The 22942-nt window shown below is 40.9% G+C and overlaps 1 protein-coding gene and 1 long non-coding RNA gene across 2 annotated transcripts in view; both read right to left on the reverse strand.

Moving 5' to 3' along the window:
• LOC147032813 (uncharacterized) overlaps window positions 1–22942 on the reverse strand; it is a 277885-nt gene that overhangs the window by 66438 nt on the left and 188505 nt on the right. The gene's annotated exons all lie outside the window — the stretch shown is intronic.
• On the reverse strand, window positions 1128–22834 carry LOC147032814 (uncharacterized). The gene is made up of 3 exons (XR_015055358.1): window positions 21380–22834; window positions 20606–20664; window positions 1128–2271 (listed from the first exon to the last, which is right to left on the reverse strand). It is a non-coding gene; the product is annotated as an uncharacterized LOC147032814 (long non-coding RNA).

Genomic DNA, 22942 nt, shown 5'->3' on the forward strand with positions numbered 1-22942 from the left:
CAAAAAATAATTTTTAATCGTGATTTACATTATTTGATCGCTGATCCCGAATCCAGGCCGAAGTAACCGGAAATTGCAGCATCGAATGCAAGAAGAATTCTGCGCTCGCTTCTAGGCTTTGCCTATTCCATATTATTTATATATATTTATATATTTCCGAAGGACCAATATATGGATGGGGTGAAGGCAGTCTCAATGCCACTTCCGTGAATGTGAGGTCACTTCCTCCGTGACCGAAAAGAAATACACATATACATATATGCTCTGTGTATTATATTTTTGGTAAGGGAGGAAGTGACCTCACATTCACAGAAGTGGCATTGAGACTGCCTTCACCCCATTGGTTGTGCAGCTCGCTTGACTCCGCCCACAATCAAAATCATGTGCCACCATTTTGTGAAGCTCCATAGGCCTCAGGCCTTCGGCCTGGTTGCATAAAGCATTGTTAAGGAAAGATTTGAGGATTTACTTAAATATTTCCTTCACTTTTTTCTTAAGGACATGCTTCATTTGATCCCCCAGGGGTCATTTCCACAACAATATGTTTTAAATCATTTATTTATGAACTCCATCGAAATAACAATCCCATGGTATGAAACGCATGATATCTGGGTCGATGTAAAGGTGTGTTCTGGTGCAGGTAATGCAGGTGTACCTCAACAAGTTGTTAAGTCAGTGCTGCTAGTGTCATGGTATTTTCATGATGTGAACATTTATTACTTCGTGTTCAGGTTATTTAGATCAGTTCAATTGATACCGACGGTGGCCCCAGGAAAAACGGTCGACTGTGTATGTCATAAATAGATTGAATGTGACGTTGCACTAACTGGGTCCATAACTCGTCAATCCCACGTTGTAGAGAGAAGTGCGGGGCCTCGTTCAACTCAGGGGTGTCCCGGTTTTCCAGGTGGACCCAAGTCTTACCAATATCAAGGGATTCTTAACAATTATACACTATAGTATTTAATTTGTAGTTATAGTGTTGTAATTAAACGTAAAAGTACTTCAACAACACATCATACAACTATACAATGTTTTGTCTCTCTTGTGCTTGAGAAAATCCTCCACTCATGCTTCTGTCTCTTCCTGAAGCCAGTTTGGAGATTGCTTTGCTGCCACCCTATTTTTGGACACCTTTTCCTATCTCTAATATGATTGGTTACTTGGCATAGCAATGGCTCCTAAAGATTTCCTCAACCTTAAGGGAATCCATACTTGAGGATTTCCAAAGGGTTGTTCACGCAAGAGCCCTCAAGGAAATTATTTGCAAAGGAATCACAGTGTTCCTTAATGGGAATCTTTCCTTCAGGATGAAGGAATTTTATGCATCTGGGCCTCAGGCCTCAGGAGTCAGTCCATGGTGTAGTACAATTGGAATTGACCCAGTGATCGAGATATCCACAATGTATTATATTACGTGCATACAAGCAGTATGCATGAATTTGCTTCATGTGTGTACACCGCATCGCCGTATTTATTTTGTTATATTCGGGACAATCTCAGCAGCGATCTGTGGCATTATACACCGCCCAAATAAAAGAATGAGCAAATTATTTAATAAATGAAGGTTTTTGATCATAATTTCGGTTGAGAAAACTTATTGATGCAAAACATTTCAGCTTTTCCTTATGAGTTAATTTGTAAAAATTTCTAAAAACATGTTTTCACTTTGTCATTACGGGGTAATCTCTGTTGATCGGTGACAAAATATTTATTTTAATTTAATCCATTTTAAATTCAGGCTATAACGTAACAAAATGTGACAAAAGTTGAGGGGTGTGAATAATTTCTGAAGGCACTGCAAGAAAAACACTAATTTCAACAGAACTACAGGGTAACAGCAATGGTGCGAGATCAAAGCACCATGTTCTTATTCTTCTTTCATGTGCAGCACAGGGCTGCAGGGAATAGTATCCTCTGCTGGAGTGCAGCTATGCCACTAATGCAGTGCTCCCTGTAAGTTAAAGCAAGAATGTGGAACTTGGCCAGAGTGTCGGTGTTAGCTCGCCTACTCTTCATGAAGTAGGCGAGATCTTTAATGTCCAATAAGTAATGCCGGAAGACGGGGCGCACATCCAAGGGACGGCACATACATTGATGAATCACTCTGCCTGTGAAATACCAGAATGAGAGTTTACAGCTGGACCTGGAGTCAAACTCATGCTGGATGGCTCAAAGGTGAGTGTGCGTACCTCCAGGCCATCCTGCCACCCAAAGCACCAGTTACTGCACAAAGACGCAGCAGAAGCTGTCACTCCCTATGCATGTTTTCTGCAGATAATCACAATCATTACCAAGGTATCTCAATGGGGAATGAAGGAAGTTTGTTGTAAAAACAAGTTTAAAATCATCACCATAAGCAACAGTAACGGTGGCTGCGTCTAACTTATGTCCTCAATTGAAATCTGCATTTCATTTAATCTCGGTTAAAATTGAAGCTCATGAACTCGGCATAAACAGGTGCTGCATTTTAAACCTCATCATATTGTTTAATTTATTCTTTGAAAAGCATCAACATGTCAGACATTTTGCTTTAAACTTGTCATTTCTGATGGATTCTCAGGACATACATCATTGATAAGTGGACAGAAACTTTAATTTCAACAATGACATTTTTTGCAATCACTGCAATCTATCTTAGCCTCTTGTTGATCAAATATGGATCTTGCGTCTTCCCCATGGTTTGAGAACTTCTCTTAGATGACATGAGATCTTTCAACATAACAGTCCATCACATTAATGGTTTATATTTATTTACATTTTTAAAATGTTATGAACTCTATTTGTAAATAAATGTGTGAAAGTTTATTTTACCTGGAGCATGTTAAAGAGAAACATAGAGACAGCGATGATACTGTGTGCTGAGGCAGAATAGTTGTAAAGAAAGCGAGTTTTAACTGGGAACAAAGGACGGGAAAAGTTTGCATCAAGGAGTCAGCCTTGGTGGCCTAATGGTGACAACATCTGCTCTGAGTTTGGGAGGATGACGGTTTGAACCTCAACTGCGACATTCCAAAGATGTTAAAAATAGTACGAGCTGCTTCCTTGCTTGATGCTTAGCATTTTGAAAGGATAGAGCATGGACAAACAACAATAGCTTGGGAATGGTTTTGATTGTCCTAATGACCCTCCTCTTGGGTTGAAGTTCCCTGTGAAGGAAACCCGTTTGTTATTGCAAAGGAGCACTGAAATGCTCCTCTACTAATAATCCATTACTACAAATAGTGGGGCTCACAGGATAGCCTAGGTGTCTCACACTTGCCTCTAAGCAGTCTAGCCTAGGTTTGAATCCCAACCCTGCTACCAACAGTCACCCTGGTGTTTCACAGGCAAGGTGATTCATCATTGTGTATGCCGAGCCGTCCCATGGATGGACGTTAAATGGGTATCCCGTCTGCCAGCATCCCTTGGTGGGCGTTAAACATCCCGCGGTGTCCTCCGTGAAGAGTAGGAAAGCCATCGCCAGCACCATGGACAAAATTCCAAATTCCTGCCCGAGCCAGCAGAGGGTGTTGTATCACCGGCGTGGCCATGCCCTCAGTCAATGATGCTACCTCGCAGCCTTGTGCTGCATATGAACGATTAAGAGCATAAATAGTAGCACTCAGGGGCTCACTATCACTGCTGCTGTGTGCTACTCCACCAAAGTTACCATTGTGTGACACTCCTCTTCAGTGTGCTGCTCTGGGAGAACACACCCTTGGGGGCAGATCACTGATATCCTGGCTAAATCACATCACCAGCAATGCACTCCCGAGCAATAAGGCTCCTAGCTGCAGCCAACAGTTCCGAAGAATTCAGACATCTCTTCAGTGACGGATGAATGCTATCAATGATGATTCAAGTGCCAATTGACTCACACTGAAATGACTCATACATAAGGCAGGAAGAAAAAAAGTTTGGGCTTTGTTGTGGACTGATAGATAAACAGTCTTTGTTAAAAATAAGGCTACACTCCAGAGCAATGTTGTTTTTGAGACAGACATGAGCAATGTTGTTTTTTTTTCTCCGAAGAGATCTGAAAATAGCAATAAAGAGTGCGAGTGTTTATTTTGTGCCATTAATAGTTATATAGGAGGGTGGTGCTGTCTATTTCCCTTGTTGCGTGATTCCAGTCTGTCGTCTGGCACTTTAAGGTCAACTAGAGCAGACTTCGGTCAGGCTGCTGGGACTGGCATTTAATGAGATTGTTATTTTCTTGAGAGATGCTCTCGGTTAATCAACGTCCACAAATGAGTAACAGCAGATGGAAAAGCCAGCTTAACATCCTCCTTATTAAAAACAACATATTGTACGTTCAACAAGCCGCTTGGATTCATTCCTTTGGAGATCATAGTCAAACTAAACAACTCAAAAATGAGTATGCTTCCAGTGAGCTATTGTTTGACATCATATTACATTTACTGCACATTATTAGGTTAATTGTATTCCCCATGCAGTTTGATAAGATAAAATTAATGGTAACAATATTGTGGAACATGTCTGATCAAGCAAATCGCATCTGAATTAATTTCGTCACACATCTGACAACAATAAAGGCTCCACACGATGTTAATTCAACGTTGGCAATGATACAGGTCAAACAGCATTGTCACAATATGTTGAGGGATTTGGTTCCACTGAGCAGTAAAAGCAGCAGTTGTGGCATCAAATGTGGTAGAGGTGTTCTAGATATGATGGAGGACATCAAAGACATCAATCAAGTGTATTTTCTAGATATCCCAAAAGACAACCCTTGTCAGATTTGAACAACATTTAATTCATTAAAAAAAAGATCTCCCTAATGGAGCTCAGATGTCATTTGCAAAATGAACTGGTGTTTACACGGATGTGAAAATTGCCTTATGGGATAAAGGACTTTGACCCAGCTGAACATGTGTTCAGTAAAAAAAAAGGTTGTCCAAACATAATTTGTTCAATTCTTTCACATGAAATTCTACTGAATCATACCACCAGTGGTAGCTATTTCCACCACAGTAGCTACATGCTAATTTACAATACAAGTTCCTTGATGTAGAAGGAGGCCATTATGCCCAGCAAACCCTGCTCTAGTATTGCCAGGTTATGGTTGTTTATTCATGCTCGATGTTTATTAAATGATGAGGGTCAAGAAAGAAAGCAGCATGCACCATTTTTAAAGTCCAGTATGACTCAGCAGGGGTTCCAACCACCGAGCTCCCAGATTTAGAGCTGACGCTCTTACCATGACACCACTGAGTCTGGTTATATATAGCTCTTGCTACACACTGACTGACTGAATCACTCACTGATATTAATGGTTCTTCCTTTCCAGTCCATGCCTGGTGTTGGCTTAATGATACAGGTCAAACAGCATTGTCACAATATGTTGAGGGATTTGGTTCCACTCAGCAGTAAAAGCAGCAGTTGTGGCATCAAATGTGGCAGAGGTGTTCTCGATATGATGGAGGACATCAAAGAAGTGTATTTTCTGGATATCCCAAAAGAAAACCCTTGTCAGGTTTGAACAACATCCTTAATGAGATAAAAGAACTCCATTAAGGGCCTCCCATGGCAAATAGTTAATGGTTAGGGTGGTGGGCTTTGGATCCAAGGGTCCCGAGTTCAAATCCCGCTCAGCTGTTGTATTAATAACAGGTGGGGTTAACTCGGCCTGTCATCCTTCTGAGGTCGGGAAAATGTGTGCCAGCATGCTGGTATACTGTGTCGGAGTGGCAACCCAAAGAGAAAAACAGTATGAAATTGAGACATGAGATCTGTGGATGGGAGAAGGATGGGGTGGGGTACACAACGTAAACAAGATGGACACTACAAGGACTTTCAGGAAAGAAAGTAGGGAATTTGAAGGAGGTGGGTTTGGGGTGGATTAGCTGGGGTATAAAAGATCGAGGTTTTGGATGGGGGAAGATAAGAGATGGTGGTGAATAGCTGTTTTGAAGACCTGGAGGGAAGAGTGTGATTGAAGAGAGTGTGTGAGTTTATTCCACAGGTGTGAAAAAAGAGGAATGAAAGAGTGAAGGTGAGCAGTGATTCTTGATTTTTGGTGGTTTTACCAGAAGAGGGTTGCTGGTGTACCTTGAGCACCCTGTGGAAATATGGGGGGGACATGTCTCAGTGAGGGTGGGGGGGAGGTGAGGTCAGAGAGGAGATGGTAGAAGACAAACAGACCACTGCCCTGCCTGCGGTGAGAGTGAGAGACCCAAAGACTCAGCTTCATCGCTGGAGAGAACAATAATCCTAAATGCCTTGGTTTCCACAGGACCTCTATTCATTGTTGGGAGAGCAGAAGCAGCATATCCGGGGTGGAGTGACCTGGTCTGAATCCAAATTGATGATGGGGAATCAAGCCATTGGAGAATAGGAAGGATTTAATGTCTAAAGGGATGATGGATTCAATGACCTTGCTGATGAAGCCAAGAAAGTTGAGAGGCAGGAGCACCAGCCCAAAGAGGGGAGCAGTACTCCATCAGGTTGTGGACAAAAGCTTTGTATGTGGTCAGAAGCTCAGGTATGCCAAGGAAGAAGTTTGCAACGACAGAGGATTCCAAGTCGTCAACTGGCTCTGGAGGCCAGGTTGGAAATGTGGATTTCCCAGGAAAGATCATGGCAGATCGTGAGACCCAAAAGCTTGAATGAAAGGACTTCTTCAAGAGGATTGTTGAGAAAGTTTGTGGTGGGGGGAGGAGTTTCCAGAGGGTCCTTTCAGAGATACATAGTGAGTGTGAGATTTGTCAGGGTTAAAAGACATGTTCCACGTGTTGGACCAGCTTGTGATTTTACCCAGATCTGCAGGGAGCGAAGAAGCTGCTCCTTGCTGGTCTGAGGGATGACAGATGGGACGGCAGAGGTTGGAGTCATCAGCAAAGAGACAAAGAGGATTTTCCAGATAGTCGGGAAGATCAATGATGAAAACCAGAAAAAGAACAGGGCCCAGAACACTGCCTTGAAGAACTCCAGCCTAGACAGGAAGAGGGGATAAAAGAACTCCATTAAGGGACACACGTTGGCTGCGGCAGGAGAGGAAGTCTGTGAGCCATGAGTGGAGATGGCCTTGGATACCATAGGAAGAGATTTTAGTGAGCAGGGCATGGTGCCAGACAGTATCGAAGGCACCTGATATGTCAAGGGAGATGGCTCTGTTTTCATGTCTCGCATTGAGGACTTCCATCCATTGTTGGGAGAGCAGAAGCAGCATATCCAGGGTAGAGTGACCTGGTCTGAATCCAAATTGATGATGGGAAATCAAGACATTGGAGAAGAGGAAGGATTTCATGTCTGAAGTGATGATGGATTCCATGACCTTGCTGGTGATTGGGAGCAGGCTGATTGGTCTGTCGTTGCAGGGATCTGTATTTGCACCTTTTTTACTCAGGGCGGTAATGTTTGCTGATTTTCCCCCTTTCTGCCCACATTGTCTAATTTTTATTTCCCTCAATTTACCCTCTTCCCACTTCTATAATGAGTATTACATCAATTACATAAAAGAAGATCTTGCCCCTGCATAGATGGCAAGTGACCCGTATTTCACAGGTTTGACCTGTTTTATTTCTGAAAACCTGCAGACCCGTTTTTACATCATCAAAACCCTACTGGATGGAAAGTATGATCAGATTAAAAATACAATGTTTTGCTTCCATTACACTCACAAGGATTGACACACAGACTGATAGACCTCGGGTGTGTTCAGTGACCAAATTTCTTGGAGAGAGCTTGCTGAACAAACGGAGGGGTGTGTTCCATCACGAACTAACAAGCCAGCTATCACTTGCCATCGCTTGCCAAGCCAGCTGTTCCTTATCAACAGTTATCAAATGGAGTGCTTGCTTAAGTGCTTAAGCCACTTGGTGAGTGCTCAACAAGCTGATTAGTAATGGAATACATCCACCCCTGCAGCAACCTTCAGCTGATATGCAATGTATCCCTCTTGTCGACTGGCTGTGTAACATCATGAGCTTTCTATCACCGAAGGTCACGTCGCTCCCCTCCAGGATTCCGTATGCAGTATCACTTGCGACCGTGTCTCATAAATAAATAAATAAATAAATTAATAAACCTGCTTTCAATTCCCACCAATCCCTTTTTCGTCACCTCCGCCTTGCCATGTATACACTGGAAAGCAAAGGCATTACATAGCAGATTGGATTCTGATGTTGATTTTTTTTTTTTTAAAACGACTGAGCAGAAACATTGGATTAAAAAAACCAACAAACATCCATACTCATGCTTACCAAGCAGCTTCAGATCACAATGGCAACGTCAATAACAAGAGCAAACTCACACTCGTCATGAAATTGGCCACCGAGGCAGAACATTCACCCATTTTAAACCTCCATCAGACTGTATTCAAAGCACGTGATCAGGAACCGCAGTTTCATGATATTTGAGTCATATCTTCATCAGCTGCACAAACCCTACATATCATAACAAAATGTTGCTTCTTATAATCTGTCATTTTTAAACATAAACAGGAAAACGTTCTAACCTCTCTTTCTTCCAATCATGTTGGTCTTCATCTTTCATGTCCGGGATGAAACTTGCACCTGAGAATGTCCAGCAGTGTCTGAACTGAATATGATTTGGCTTGGGAGAGGGGCTGGGGGTGGATGGTGGCATTTGGCATTCAAAGCTGGAATTGATAAAATTAATTGAAATTAAGTTAAGCTCCAAAGAATCTTGATGTTGTCCATGAATCGTTGCAATAATAATTAGAAGAAATGACTAACATTGAATAATTTAGTTGCGATCCCAGAATCATAAATAGTTGCAGACGAACTGCAACTCTAAATGAAATATTGTGGCCTCCCATGAAATCATTAATTCCATCCTCATGAATGGCACTTTGATTGGCCAATCGCAAATTTAAAAAGAGAAATCAACTCAAAATGCAAAGTCCATCCGCATCCCTTGTACTTGAACTATCCTTGACGAAAGCAAAATCTAACAAAAAAAAACAAAAAAAACTATGATTTATTAAATAGTCTTCTCCATATTCTAAATAATAAATAAAGGTTTTCTGAAAATATGATGACAACAGCACAAATGATAAAAACGTTATGCCCTGGAAACGCACACAATCATGGAGTACGGTCGTACTCCATATGGAGTGATGAGATGGGAAAAAACCGTGACCGCCCATTCAAATGTACATGTACTAGTGGGGTATGTTTACACATTGTAAGCAATAACAAACCATGCTTCCCCATTGTCTCAGGTCGCTCACCTGCAGTGAGCACAACAAGGCTGCACCGATTTCCAGATATTTTCCAGATATGGATGCTTTCCGACAGTTCTGTGATTTTTCCTCGTGTAATGGCTCCGATGTCAGTCGGCATGCAAAAGTTAAGCTTTCTACGTCACCCGAAAGGTAACGAACATTCATATCAGTCAATCAGTGAATCAGTCAGTGAGTGGTTAGAATGACACACACACACACACACACACACACACACACACACACACACACACACACACACACACACACACACACACACACACACACACACACACACACACACACGTTACTTGGAGAACTGTGAGGGCTCTGTTCCACTTTCTGCACAGATGGAGAAAACAACCAACAACACACACTTTTTCACAAAACCCTATATCCCGCTGCATGAACAGATGGACTCTCTCCCTCTCTCTCTATCGAGTGCAGCCTGTGGATGCTGGTTGCATCATTGGTTGGGACGCGGCTATGCCGCTGATGCAGTGTCCCCCTTTCCCGACCATTTTGCCCACCTCGGAAGGATGACAGGCTGAGTCAACGTCCTGGTGTATTTTAATTCAGTGGCCAACGGGGCTTGAACTCAGGACCCTGGGATCCCAAGCCGCCACCCGAACCACTAAGCCAACACCAGGCTTAGCAGATGGACTGATGAAGAAATTTCAAGTCCAGGTAATGAAGATGAAATGTAATTATTTTGTCGAAAAAAAATTTGAAACCTGTTGTCATTGTGGAGAAAACGTTCAACTCTGTACTTTTGGCAAATTCATGAATTGTTATCATGGCTAAATGGGATCTGTGGGTCAAACCTTGTGCTCGGATAAACCTTCTTCTTCTTCTTGTTCTTCCTCTCTTCCCTTAACAAGGAGTGAGGCTGAATTGTATGAAGCCTCTGCCCTGCTTAGACCACAATACTACTCCACTCCCCCTTGTCCTCAGCCAACTCACTCTACTCTCCAACCACCTGCACGTTATTGATATCCCACACAATATTCCTACCCCAACCGTGGTCGACCTCTTTTCATCCTACCTTGCTCCCTCAACCTATCTGCTCTCTTTGCTATTCTCTTTCCCTCCATCCGCACCAAGTGTCCAGCCCACTTAACCTGTCATTTTACCAATCTCCCCGTCAAACTCGTCTGCACACCAATCTCCTCACTAAGTTCATCCATCCTCCTTCTGTCCTCCCACATAACTCCTGTAATCCTTGTGACCCAGTTGTTGTCGCAGACCTGCAGCTTATGTTATCATCTCTGGTGGTGCCACCATCCCAAGACTGTAAAATTAGGCTGGCATTACACAAGACACCAGAAATTTTCCTTTCAAATATCACCATAAAAACTAGAAGGGCACTCGGTAGAGCGCATACCTCCGCCATGCAATGCCTGATCCATGAGAACAAGTCGGGCACATTACATTTTTGGAATATTTTATTTCTCGTTTTTGGCCCTATCTCTCAATGGTGAAGAATCACTTTGAAAATTAAATAATTCCCGAATGCAGATCCGGATTCGGATCTTCACCAAAATCGAATCAATTCGTCCCTCCCACACACCAAAAGTGTCCACCAAGTTTCGTCCGAATCTGTCCACAACTTTTTGAGATATTCTGCACACAGACAAACAAAGAGGCAAGCAAACAGATAAGACAAAAAGGGGTGAAAACATAACCTCCTTCACCTTCGCAAGCAAAGGTAAAAATAAAATTTGGGCTGATGTCACATATGTCAAAGGTACATGCTGAATTCAAGGTGTGCTTTGCTACAATAACAAGTCCGATCAACATATTTGCTCATTATTACCTGACTTGACTGCACATTATGGGAATCCTCCTCACATTAGAGATGAAACACTCAAACATGAAATGCAGTCACATCTCACATTTTTTATTCTGCATTTTTTCATTTATATATATATTTTTATTGATGAATGTTGTACGATGATTCTGAGATTTTTTTTTTCTGGTGTAGCAGTTTTGATATCCATCGGCGCAAAAAAAATTCAGCTTTCTCAGTCACCCGGTAGGTCCCGATCTTTAATATCATTCAGTCAGTCAGTCAATCAGTGGTTATAAAGAGCTTTATATATGACTTGATGACCCGTGAACCCGTTGGGTTCCCGTTGTGAGAGCGGTTGATAAAAAATCATTTCACAAAAAATAAAAAATAAAAAAGATAGCTCCAACGAACTATACCGCTGAGGTTGTTTGCATTGATCAAATACTCCCGAAGAGTACTTGACTGAATTGGTAATTGATTTTTAATAATTTTTTTGTTGCCTAATTTGAACGAAACTTGATACTACACACCACAGGCGAATGGTGAGTAAGGTGGGCTGAAAATGTTTCTGCTATCGTGTACCGTTTTGGCTATATTTCGGGAACATACATACATACATATATATATACACAAGATGAGAGTTTTAGTAATATATATGTGTGTATATATATATATATATATATATATATATATATATATATATATATATATATACACATATATACACACACACACACATAGTATATACAGTGCCTATTTTAAGTCCACATCCCCTTTCAAAATTTTCACCTTTGCCTTATAGCCTGGAATTAAATTGCATTAAATCAGTCTTTTTTCCACCATTATTTACACATGATAACCCACAGATCAAGGGATGGGAAAAAATATTTCAAAGGCCTTGAATATTGATTGGAGCACAGTCAAGACAATCATTAAGAAGTGGAAAGTGTATGGTACCACCAGGACTGCCTCGATCAGGCCGTACCTCCAAACTGGATGGCCAAAGAAGGAGGAGACTGATCAGAGAGGCCACCAAGAGGCCAATGTCAACTTTGAAAAAGCTACATGCCTTTACGGCAATGACTGGTCATTGTGTGCATGTAACAACAATATCCCAAGCACTCCACAAGTCTGGCCTGCACTGTAGGGTAGCAAGAAGAAAGCCATTACCTGAAAAAGCCCACCTTGAGTCCTGTTTTAGGTATGCAAAAACCCACTCCGGAGATTCTGAAGCCATGTGGCATCTGACGAAACAGAGATGGATTTGTGATCTGACGAAACCAAGATGGAACTTTTTGGCTGAAATGCAAAACGTTATGTTTGGCACAAACCCAACACAGCGCATCACCAAAAAAGAACACCATCCCGACTGTGAAGGATGGTGGTGGCAGCATCATGTTATGGGGATGGTTCTCATCAGCAGAGACTGGGACACTTGTCAGGTTAGAAGGGAAAATGGATGGAGCAAAACACAGACAAATCCCAGAGGAAAACCTGCTGCCCTCTCCAAGAAAGCTAAAAATGGGACAAAAGTTCACCTTTCAGCATGGCAACGACCCGAAACATTCAGCCAAAGTTACAATGGAGTGGCTAACAAACAAAAACATAAATATCCTTGAATGGCCCAGTCAGAGCCCTGACCTAAATCCTATCGAAAATCTGTGGCATGACTTGAAGATTGCGATCAATCAATGCTCCCCACGCAACTTGACTGAGCTTGAACAGTTTTGTGCAGAATAATGGGCAAATATTGCCCAGTCAAGGTGTGCGAAATTGATGAAGACCTATCCCAAGGCTCAAAGCTGTAATTGCTGTCAATGGTGCTTCCAGCAAGTATTAACTCAGGGGGTGGACACTTAGCCAACCAAGATATTCTAGTTTGGTATTTTAAATAAATTTTCTGTAATTTGTAGAATTTATTTTTCACTTGGAATTTGTGGGTTATGATGTGTAAATAAAGGTGGAAAAAGTCTTTATTTCATGCAATTTAATTCCAGGCTATAAGCCAGAAAAATGTGAAAATGTTTAAAGGGGCTGTCGACTTCCTATCGGCACTGTATGTTAAAATGTCCGTTTGAATTTATGAAAATTATAATCTGATACAAATAATTATTTGTTTATATATTTTTAACTTGGAGTTGGTTCTGCTGTATAGAATATGGGAATTAAAATCCACATTCATTCAATTGTGCAACTTCACTGTACATTGGGCTTTGGTCGGAGCTTCCATGACAACAAAGAACATACACACATTAAATTAAAAAAAAAAAAAGTTTGCCAGCAAAAAACGATTCCGCTTGACTCGATGAAGATTGAGATCAAGCCTTTCTGAAAGATAGCCATGGATATAGACATCTCCATTATGGCACAGCCAAGATGGACAACTGAAAGATGCCTACTGCATCTCCACTTACCCACATATCGATTTTGGCAGTTTCATCAAATCCCATTATAACCTCCGCCACAGAAAGTAGATGGAAGTTGTGTTTTCACCCCTGTTTAGTCTTTCTGCTGCTTGTCTGTGAGCACGATATCTCAAAAAGTTAAGGATGAATTCATCCAAATCTTGGTGGAAAGGTTGGCTGTGTGACAAAGATGAATTGATGAGATTTTGGTGAAGATACATCTGCAACAGTTTTTTTAAAAATTAAAAATTTTCATGATTCTTCACCATTGAGAGATAGTGTCAAAGACTAAACATAAAATGATATCTCAAACAGTTATGGACGGATTATGACACAACTTGGTGGATGAGTTGGGTCGGTGACACAAACAAGCCGATTAGATTTTGGTTTTAGTCCGGATGCAGATCTGGCCTTTCAGTGGGATACCAAACATAAACTGTTCAGACTGTCGTAAATATGTGTTCCACTGAATGCCATTCTAGTTCGAGACTGCAAAAGTGTTGAATCTGTTCAAATAAATAAATTAATCAACCCATTAATGGTGGTATTCAAATAAATAAGAATCCACTGCAGTGCTATTTTCTCCAAGCAGAAGACCAAATGGACTTTTCAAATTATGAAGAGACTAGCCAACAACGGGCTTTGGTTAAAACCAACTCAAAATGCAGACAGGAAATAGAAAAAAAACTGATTTAAAATGCCCTGGGTGGGAGGGATGATGATTGTATGAGCTCTGGAGCCTTCAAATGCCCCTGAGATGCCTTCGGCACAGGGCAGAAAACAGTGAAAGCAGTCCATAATGGTTATACATGTTTTTCTTTTTAAAGCTTGCCATTCCCTCAAACAGCCTATGTGCTCGTGCCTCGACTCCTGGGGAGTACTTTTCCAGCCTAGTGGAGGCAGTCACACACTGTTGGTTTTTAAAAGGTTTTTATACGAGTAACCCGGGGCCAATGTTATTACATGTAATGCAACTTCTTAATATCAAGTCCAATCAGACCTCCGAAAGGAATTACTTGCAAAATAATAATATGGTGCAAAAAGCATAAACATTGTGAAAAGAGTCATGGATCAATAATGTGTCTGGAGATAATAAAAAGATCAGGAGATAATAAAAGGAAAACTTCCACACGAGCAACCTGCTCGGTACGACGGAATGAAGGGTTTCCACCTTGTGAACTTTGTCTTGCGTGCCTTGAACTTTCCCAAAATAATCTCACAATCCCAATGAAATTGCTATTTACATGGTATGTTTCAGGGCAATCTTCCTCTTATTTCTGCTTTTATCGTCTGCATCTCCTTCATCTTACCTCCCCTTCACTTCCCTCCTCCCAATATGATTTGTATTTTGTTCTCCCTCTCTCCCAATCCCTACTCCTCTTTTGTCTCCTCCAGTCCCCCTTCCCCACCTCTTAAAACCATTGCCTTAGCCAATGTTTCTTCAATTACAAAAGCTTCAGCTTTCACAAAAGAAGACGAATTGCAAATGCTTTAATGCGAAGCCGATAACTTCAAGACTCTTCTTGATAATTGCTCAGACAAACAACATTGTTCGCTCATATCTTGATGGAATAAATGATTCTACTTCAGAGCTGGAGCCATTGTGTACCATCTGGAGCTACTTGACGATGTAAAATTTCAGGCCTAAACATCATCCATCAGCCTGTCTTGATGAAGATGAAAACTACAAGGATAAATTCTTGTTTAGAAGAAGAAAATTGCAGGCCTGTCATTTAATGCAATTTTCACTTAAATATCACTCAAGAAAATTGTTCTGTTTTCCTCTCTCACTCACACGGCCAGGTTGTACAGAGACATCCATAAAACTCAACTCCGGTTCCTCTTTTATTATCCTATTGTCCATATTGTGATATACAACTCATTATTTCAACCTGTTCCTTTCATTAAAGTAGAATGACGTTTTTATTACTTACGAAATCTAAAGATTTTGAAAGTATATTGATGACTTCCGTTTGTTTGTTTGTTTGTTTGTTTGTAGGCACGATAACTCGAGAACGGAAGAAGCTACCAATGTCAAATTACACCACGTGATTCAGGAGGGTGATGGCTAGCGCTGATTAGATTTTGGTCAAAATCGGTCAAAGGTCAAGGTCACAGTGAGGTCAAACATAATTCCGTAAATTCATGTGGAGAAATGGAGTATTTTTGCTTCGCTCGACTCTACGAGTTCGTTTTAACTTAGATTTTAATTTTGTCTTCGGTTTTTGCGATCGCTTAGAATGCTTAAAACTCGGTTGTCGAAATTCTGGTAAAAATCGGATGTTTTGGAGACGTTTTCAGATTGTATAAAAAATATTTCACTCGACGCGTCACGGGTCGTCCCCTGATGCAGTGCGCTCGAGCAGACGCGCCGTTGAGTTACGTTAAGGTATAATTGCGTGGAGAAATGGAGATTTTTGCTTCGGTCGACGTTACGATTTTTGATGGTTTGATACAGAATCATCGTAGAAACTTCTGGTTTGTGTCGCTACCTTCTCGAGAGACAGCTTTTATTAGACAAGGTCAGAGGTCAAGTTGACGATTTCGTTAAGTACCAGTCTATGACTGCTTGTTTTGTTTGTTTGTTTATTTTACAAAGTCTAAGGCTCATGGAGGAGTGTTAATTTTTATGTAAATTGATTCGATATTTCAAATATTTAAGACAAATGCAATGCAAAGTTGGCTGTTCCTTGATCTGAATGTTTATTCAGAGGTTCATCCTATATAACTCTTGAATGATATCCACAATGCAAAAAGCCTGCATTGAAACTTGATAGTGTATGGTGTATGGTACCATCATTAAGTACCATCTTCTATCATCTATCATCTATCTATCAAACTATCCACCTATGTATGGTGTATGGTGTACTATCATCAAACTCCATCGTGAAGTGAGCATAGAAAAACACCAAGACTCAAACTTTCAAAGAAACTTGACACCCCTTACAGTCGGGCTCAGCCTGGTATTCTATGTCCATTTGCAATATCATGAATCTTAAAGAATACTAATTTCTCGTTACCCCGCACATGTGAATAGTATATTCCAGCTACCCTGGGCACGTGAAGCAAAAAGTGGGGTTAAGCAATTGGTTCCCTTTGTCTGTCTAGCTGTCTGTATCTGTCTCCAGAAGTCAGTCTATGATCAAGGGGCAACTTAATTTCAATTGAATTATATATTTTGAATACTGAAGAACACGAATCATAACATATATCGGAAAATAAACCTGCAGTTCCACAGTACTTTAACTCTGAATTTGGCATTGTATGGAATCTCATCCTGATCGTGCGAATGCAGAGAAGAGTACAGTAATTGCTTCATTCTGTTTGTCTGGCAGTCAAACAAAATAGAAAATCATTCCAAACAGGAAACTTACTGTTTTTAAGGACATTATAAAGGACACAAACAACAGGCGTAAATAACTAACTTAATGTGTTAAATAGGGCGGTGTCAAAGACGATACATCAACGGTGGTAAACTTTAGAAAAAGTTTTAATTTTTTTTTCACAGCCTTGAAAACATTAATTTTATTTCAATTTCATTGCATTGCACTTTCAAAAACCTTCCGTTTAACAGTATTTGGAAAAAATATTTACACTGTATCATGCCTTAAGGGCAGAGTAACTGTACGATTCAGCAGTCAGCCAAATATGGAGGTGTGAAGCGCTGTTTGTTGAGTGCAGATAATGCGAAGCAAGAGCTTAAAAGACCCTGCTCATGGCCTTTTACTGAAGACTGAGTGGGGGTAAGGTGTTCTCTGAACTCTCTAGTTTATATAAGGTTTCTCTCACAGTAAAGTTGATTCAAATTTGAAGAGACCCAAAGTTATTTAAACAATGTTTAAACTCAGGATGTAGGTCACATGCTCTAACTTTTAAATTATGGCATAATCAAAACTTATTTATTCCTCTTTTCTCTCACCTGTGGAACCAACTTCCCCAGTCTGTTCAGTCCCATTCTTCCTTTCCATTTTGTTCAATTCCATTCTACTCGAGCTCTTCCATGAGCCTCGGCCATGTATACAAAAAAGAAGGTCGTTAAATTACAGTCAATACACTTTACGAAACTATTTTCATGATCAGATGAAGCACAAATGCTCTTGAGAGAATTTGGTGAACCGTTTTCCTGTGCTGAATGTAGCTGAAGGAGTGCTAAGTGTATGACGTGCTTGAGCGCCATCTGCCAAGTGGCGTGCCATTGAAACCATTTGGAATAAAGAAGTATATGCTTGTGCCTCTGGCATCGTCTCTTGTTACTCATAATGTCGGTGAACACAACAGTTAGTGAAGAGGATGGCCGACAAAGTCAGGATTCACATTAAAGTTCCTGTGTTCAGGGGCGACGATTTAGAACTTTTCGCTGAACAATTGGAGTTATATTTCATTGCAAATGGCATGGACCAAAAAAAAAAAAAAATCACAAAGAAGGGCATTCTTCTTCATTCGCTGTCGGTGGACAAATATCGGCTTTCATGTGACCTGGTTGCTCCCAACAAGCCAAAAGATGAGGTCTTGACATTCCAATCTGTCGTCCAGAAGATAAAAGAACACACTAAGCCACAAAAAAATTGCTGCAGCTGGCGAGGTATGAATTTGAGAATTTGACGAGGAACTCGGGAGAACATGTAGCTGACTTTGTGGCAAGACTGAAACATACTGTATGTTTGTTGCCTGCAAATTCACGCCAGACGAACATCCAGCCAGGCTAAGGGATATATTTATTGCTGGTCAACAAGAACAAAAGATGATTTCTGCAATGCTTTGCATCAAGTTACACTTGTTAATGCAGTTGAACCCATATTGGCTGTCAAACAGTCCCTCAAAGATGGACAGGCCATCACCAGTCAGATCATGGAAATGGATACAGGAATCAACAAGGTATCTAGTTCACCTCAGACTCTGAAAACAACCTTCAGTAAGAAACAACACCCTAAGGAATACCACCGGCCACAGTCACAACACTTCCAGTCAGGTGCCAAGTTGCCAACTCAGGCCTGTTGCCTATTCAGGCCAATTACCCACTCAAGCCAATTGAGGCTGCGGAGGTTGACACTCCTGTCATGCTTGCCCCTATATGGATATGGTGTGTGTTTGAATTGTCAGCAGGTGGGCCATCTGAGACACGTCTGCTGAGCAGCATCATCCACTGCACACATCATGGACGATGACCCGGGTCAAGATGTGCAACGAATGTTGTATCTTTATTCAGTTGGAACTCCAAAATCTCAAGCAATAACAGCAGAGGTGGAGGTTAACAATGCTCCTATCAAATCCCAAGTTGACACTGGTGCTGCAGTGTCAATCGTAAGTGAACAGACCTCTTGTAAGCCGAATGATCTGAAGCTCATCAGTTTTGACCTCACACTTTACCTACACCAGTGAGAAAATAAAGGTGATTGCAATAGCTGATATCTCAGTGAGCTCTTTGGTCCAATGTTCCGGTCTCCAGTTGTATATGGGTTGACGAAGTAGCCTATCCCTTCTCGGTTGTGACTGGCTGATTCTCATCAAGTTGAACTGGTCAGCCTTTCAACTTGTGAAAACCACACGACCTCGGTTGGAGAAAATCCTTCAAAAGCATCAAGGCCTACTTGCCAATGAGCTTGGTAAACTCAAGGATATACAGCCCAAGCTCGATCTTCATGAAGGAGGGCATGTCTCCTCATTTGTGTAAACTGAAGCCAGTTCCATGTGCCCTGCATGACAAAGTGAAAGCTGAGTTAGACAGGCTTGAGGCCTGCAGAGTAACTGAATGAGTGTCATACTCAGACTGGGCCACTCCCATCATCATGGTGCTGAAGTGGAATGGCGATGTTCAATTATGAAGGGAATTCAAGGGTACGGTCAACCCAAATCTTCATACGAGTAGGACCCACTTCCATCGATCGATAAGAAATATACTCAGTTGGCAGGGAGTAAAATATTTATGAAACTCGACCAGTGGGATGCAAATGGAGCCCAGTAGTAGTGACCTGTTTATGATCAACACATGTCAAGGACTCTATCTCTACATCCAACTCTGTTTCGGGATTGCTTTGGGCCCGTCATTGTGGCAGAAAGCTATGGATCAGGTTTGTATCGTGCTTCCTGCACAGTACTACCTGGATGATGCGCTCTTTGCAGGTAAAATGGCTGAGGAACACCACATGAACATAGACAATGTCCTCACCAAGTTGGAGGCTTTCAGTGTTCTCCTGACTAAGGACAAGTGCGTTTTCTTCAAACAACGTTTGGAGTACCTTGGGCACATCATCATGTCAAATTGGCTGTTGAGAGGCCCACAGAAGGTAGATGCGATTTTGCACATGCCATTACCACAGGACAAAATCCAGCTCGACTCATTCAGTGAAACCAGCAATAAGTGTATGGCATGTGCTTGAGCACCATCTGCCGAATGGTACGTGATTAGAACCACTTGGAATAAAGAAGTACACCCTTATGCATCCGGCCTCATCTCTTGTTCCACATATTGTCAGTGAATACCACATTGTCTCAAGTGGTTGATACAAAAGTGCAAATGGGGGTCATTGTCATTCGCATCACTTTTAGATGGGAAGAGGGAATCAGATAAAATGTATTCGGAAAGGAATAACTAGTCTAATAATATTTTTTATAAAGCATTGCAGTGAAGTCTGATCCAAATAATTTTAAAGCAATACATGTATTTGTATATTATAATCAGTAAAAAAAATAGTGTGGTCGATAAAAACATTAGAAAGGAAATAAGTTGCACCAAAAACTTTAACATTTTCACACTCACGCTCACACTCAAAGACTAGTCTAATAATATTTTAAATAAAGCATTCCAGTGAAGTCTGATCCAAATAATTTTAAAGCAATGTATGTATTTGTATATTGTAATGTAATCAGTAAAAAATAGTGTGGTCGATAAAAAACATGAGAAAGGAAATAACTTGCACCAAAAACTTTAACATTTTCACGCTCACGCTCACGCTGAGGCTCACGCCGGGGGTATCGGTATAGCTCTCTGTTCTTCGAACAGGCGAGCTAAAAATGGCTAATTATTGTGTGAACAAATTCATTAATGGATGGTAGTACATATTAAGTTTAGAAAATTGAGGGAAAGAAAGGATATTTTGACAAAGATAAATTTGAGAAATCATTTACTTTTTTTCATCTAATCTAAGATATAAAGCTAATTCTAACCACTGGCTCACTGACTGACTGATTGACTCACTGACTAATATTAAAGATAAGTACCTTCTGGGTGATGTAAAAAGCTGAAATGCTGTCTGCCGATAGACATCAAAGCCGAAGCACTGTGAAAAATCAAAGAATCGTCAGACAATATCCATAAATGAAAATATAAATAAATGAAAAAATAAATGCAGGTGAGCAACCTGAGACAATGAGGAAGCACAGTTTGTTATTGCTTACAATGTGCAAGTATACCCTGCCAGTACAAGTATACCAGAGTGGTGACAAAGCCACCCAATGCTCGCCTGTTTATACATTTATCGTTTTTAAAAGACTACTCTAATAATATTTTATATAAAGCATTGCAGTGAAGTCTGATCCAAATAATTTTAAAGCAATATATGTATTTGTATATTGTAATCAGTAAAAAATAGTGTAGTAGATAAAAACATGAGAAAGGAAATAACTTGCACCAAAAACTTTAACATTTTCACGCTCACGCTCACGCCGGGGGTATCGCGAAAGCTCTCTGTTCTTCGAACAAGTGAGCTAAAAACTGTTCCAACATTCAAAACCATTGTCTGAATCTTGAGACACATATATTAAATCATCATCATTTGAGGCAGCAGCAGAAGGAAATACCATAACACGAAAGGGGGAAGTAAATATCCCAGTATTAATGTTGGGATTTGACTGTTCAGGAGAAAAGGATGTGGATTGATTAACGAATAAAAAGAAGGTGAGGATAAAATGGTTTCTCACAGAGCAGTGCAATAAACATTCCACTTTAAGTACTCTAGCTGTGAGATACAAACAAAACAAAACACATCTACGTACAATGAGGAAGACAAAGTAGATACACAGTGGCCCATCAACGTGGCAGTGGAAAGCTGTTCACCACAAGCGGTAGGATCGGTTCATCTTTCGAGCACTGAACACAAGACGAAATAATGGGTTGCATCAATGAAGAGATGAAATATAGAGAAAGCAACACAGTAATCACGAGTACCATGCAAGATGCTGAGTGACAACAGTCCAGGATTACACATGTGTGACGGCAGCTGTAGAGAATGGGAGTGCATGGAAATGGAAAGAAAGGGGAGAGGGGCTTCATCTTTTCAAGCCTTCATTTTTTTTAAAGTATATAATCCCCCCATAAAAAACCGTCAGATCAAGAGAAAGCCAAACATAAAAGTGACCATGGCAACAATGGTTGGCGGATGGAATGTCATATTTCACCATTAACCACACCTCTTTTAAAATGTGGATTTCTGTAGTTGCTACTGTTGGACAGCACATTCGACAGTCAAGACTACGCTACTGTCAGACTGTATATCCGACAGTCGTGACTACGCTACTGTCAGCCTGTACATCCATCAGTCGTGACTACGCTACTGTCAGACTGTATATCCGACAGTCGTGACTACGCTGTCAGACTGTACATCTGACAGTCGTGACTACGCTACTGTCGTTCAGAGTTTGCTTACTTGATGCAAGCTCCACCTCTCTTCACAGAAAGAGGGAGCTTGGCAGGGGCAAATATAGGGCACACGTGCATGCACACTCCAGGCTCCACCCTCCATACACCAAGATGTTGAGTACATCTATTAAGTATGTCATATAACGTACATCTCTTAAGTATGGAATACAATGTGAATATGTCTATAAGTCCGTAGTAGAACATAGTTATAGCTGTGAAGACACTACAGTATTACCATATACACGTGGCACATACTTGAATAGCTGTCGGGATGTCTATTAAGTTACATAGACATACTCACGCTACTCAGATGTACTCCCAGTCATATAAATGTACTCACCACATACAAAGAGTTATATAGAAAGAAACCTTGCTTCCATCATTATATAAATGGCCACTTTTCCATTAGATATCAGAAAGTTTGGAAGACCAATTTCTGAAATCCTGCTGGAATTTCGTGGAAAAATAAATATAAAAATCCAGGGAGGGGATGGGAAGACACCTATATGATGAAAAATCTCTACCAACAAATCAAAAAGTGGTGGCAATCTTCCAGAGTTGGCATATGCAAAATGAACATCATCAGAAAATGTACAAAAAGGATGTAGCATTGGATTTGTAGGGTTAAAACAATGTACCAGTATATGAGAAGGCAAAATCATACAAACCAATATCCAAGATATGTCAACCATTTGTTTCACTATTGGCAAAGCTTAGAACATAGACCATTACAGGAAAGAAGGACACCAAAGGGGTAGATTCTCTCTCCATTGAGATGAGAAGACATCCATATGCAGATGCAAACAGAAAAAAAAACTAAGTGCAACACAAAGCAACCGACCATCAACACACACACACACACACACACACACACACACACACACACACACACACACACACACACACACACACACACACAC

This window comes from Eptatretus burgeri, chromosome 2 (genome assembly GCF_056783735.1).
Source record: "Eptatretus burgeri isolate ZD-2024b chromosome 2, Ebu_testis_v1, whole genome shotgun sequence".
Taxonomy (NCBI): Eukaryota; Metazoa; Chordata; class Myxini; order Myxiniformes; family Myxinidae; genus Eptatretus; species Eptatretus burgeri.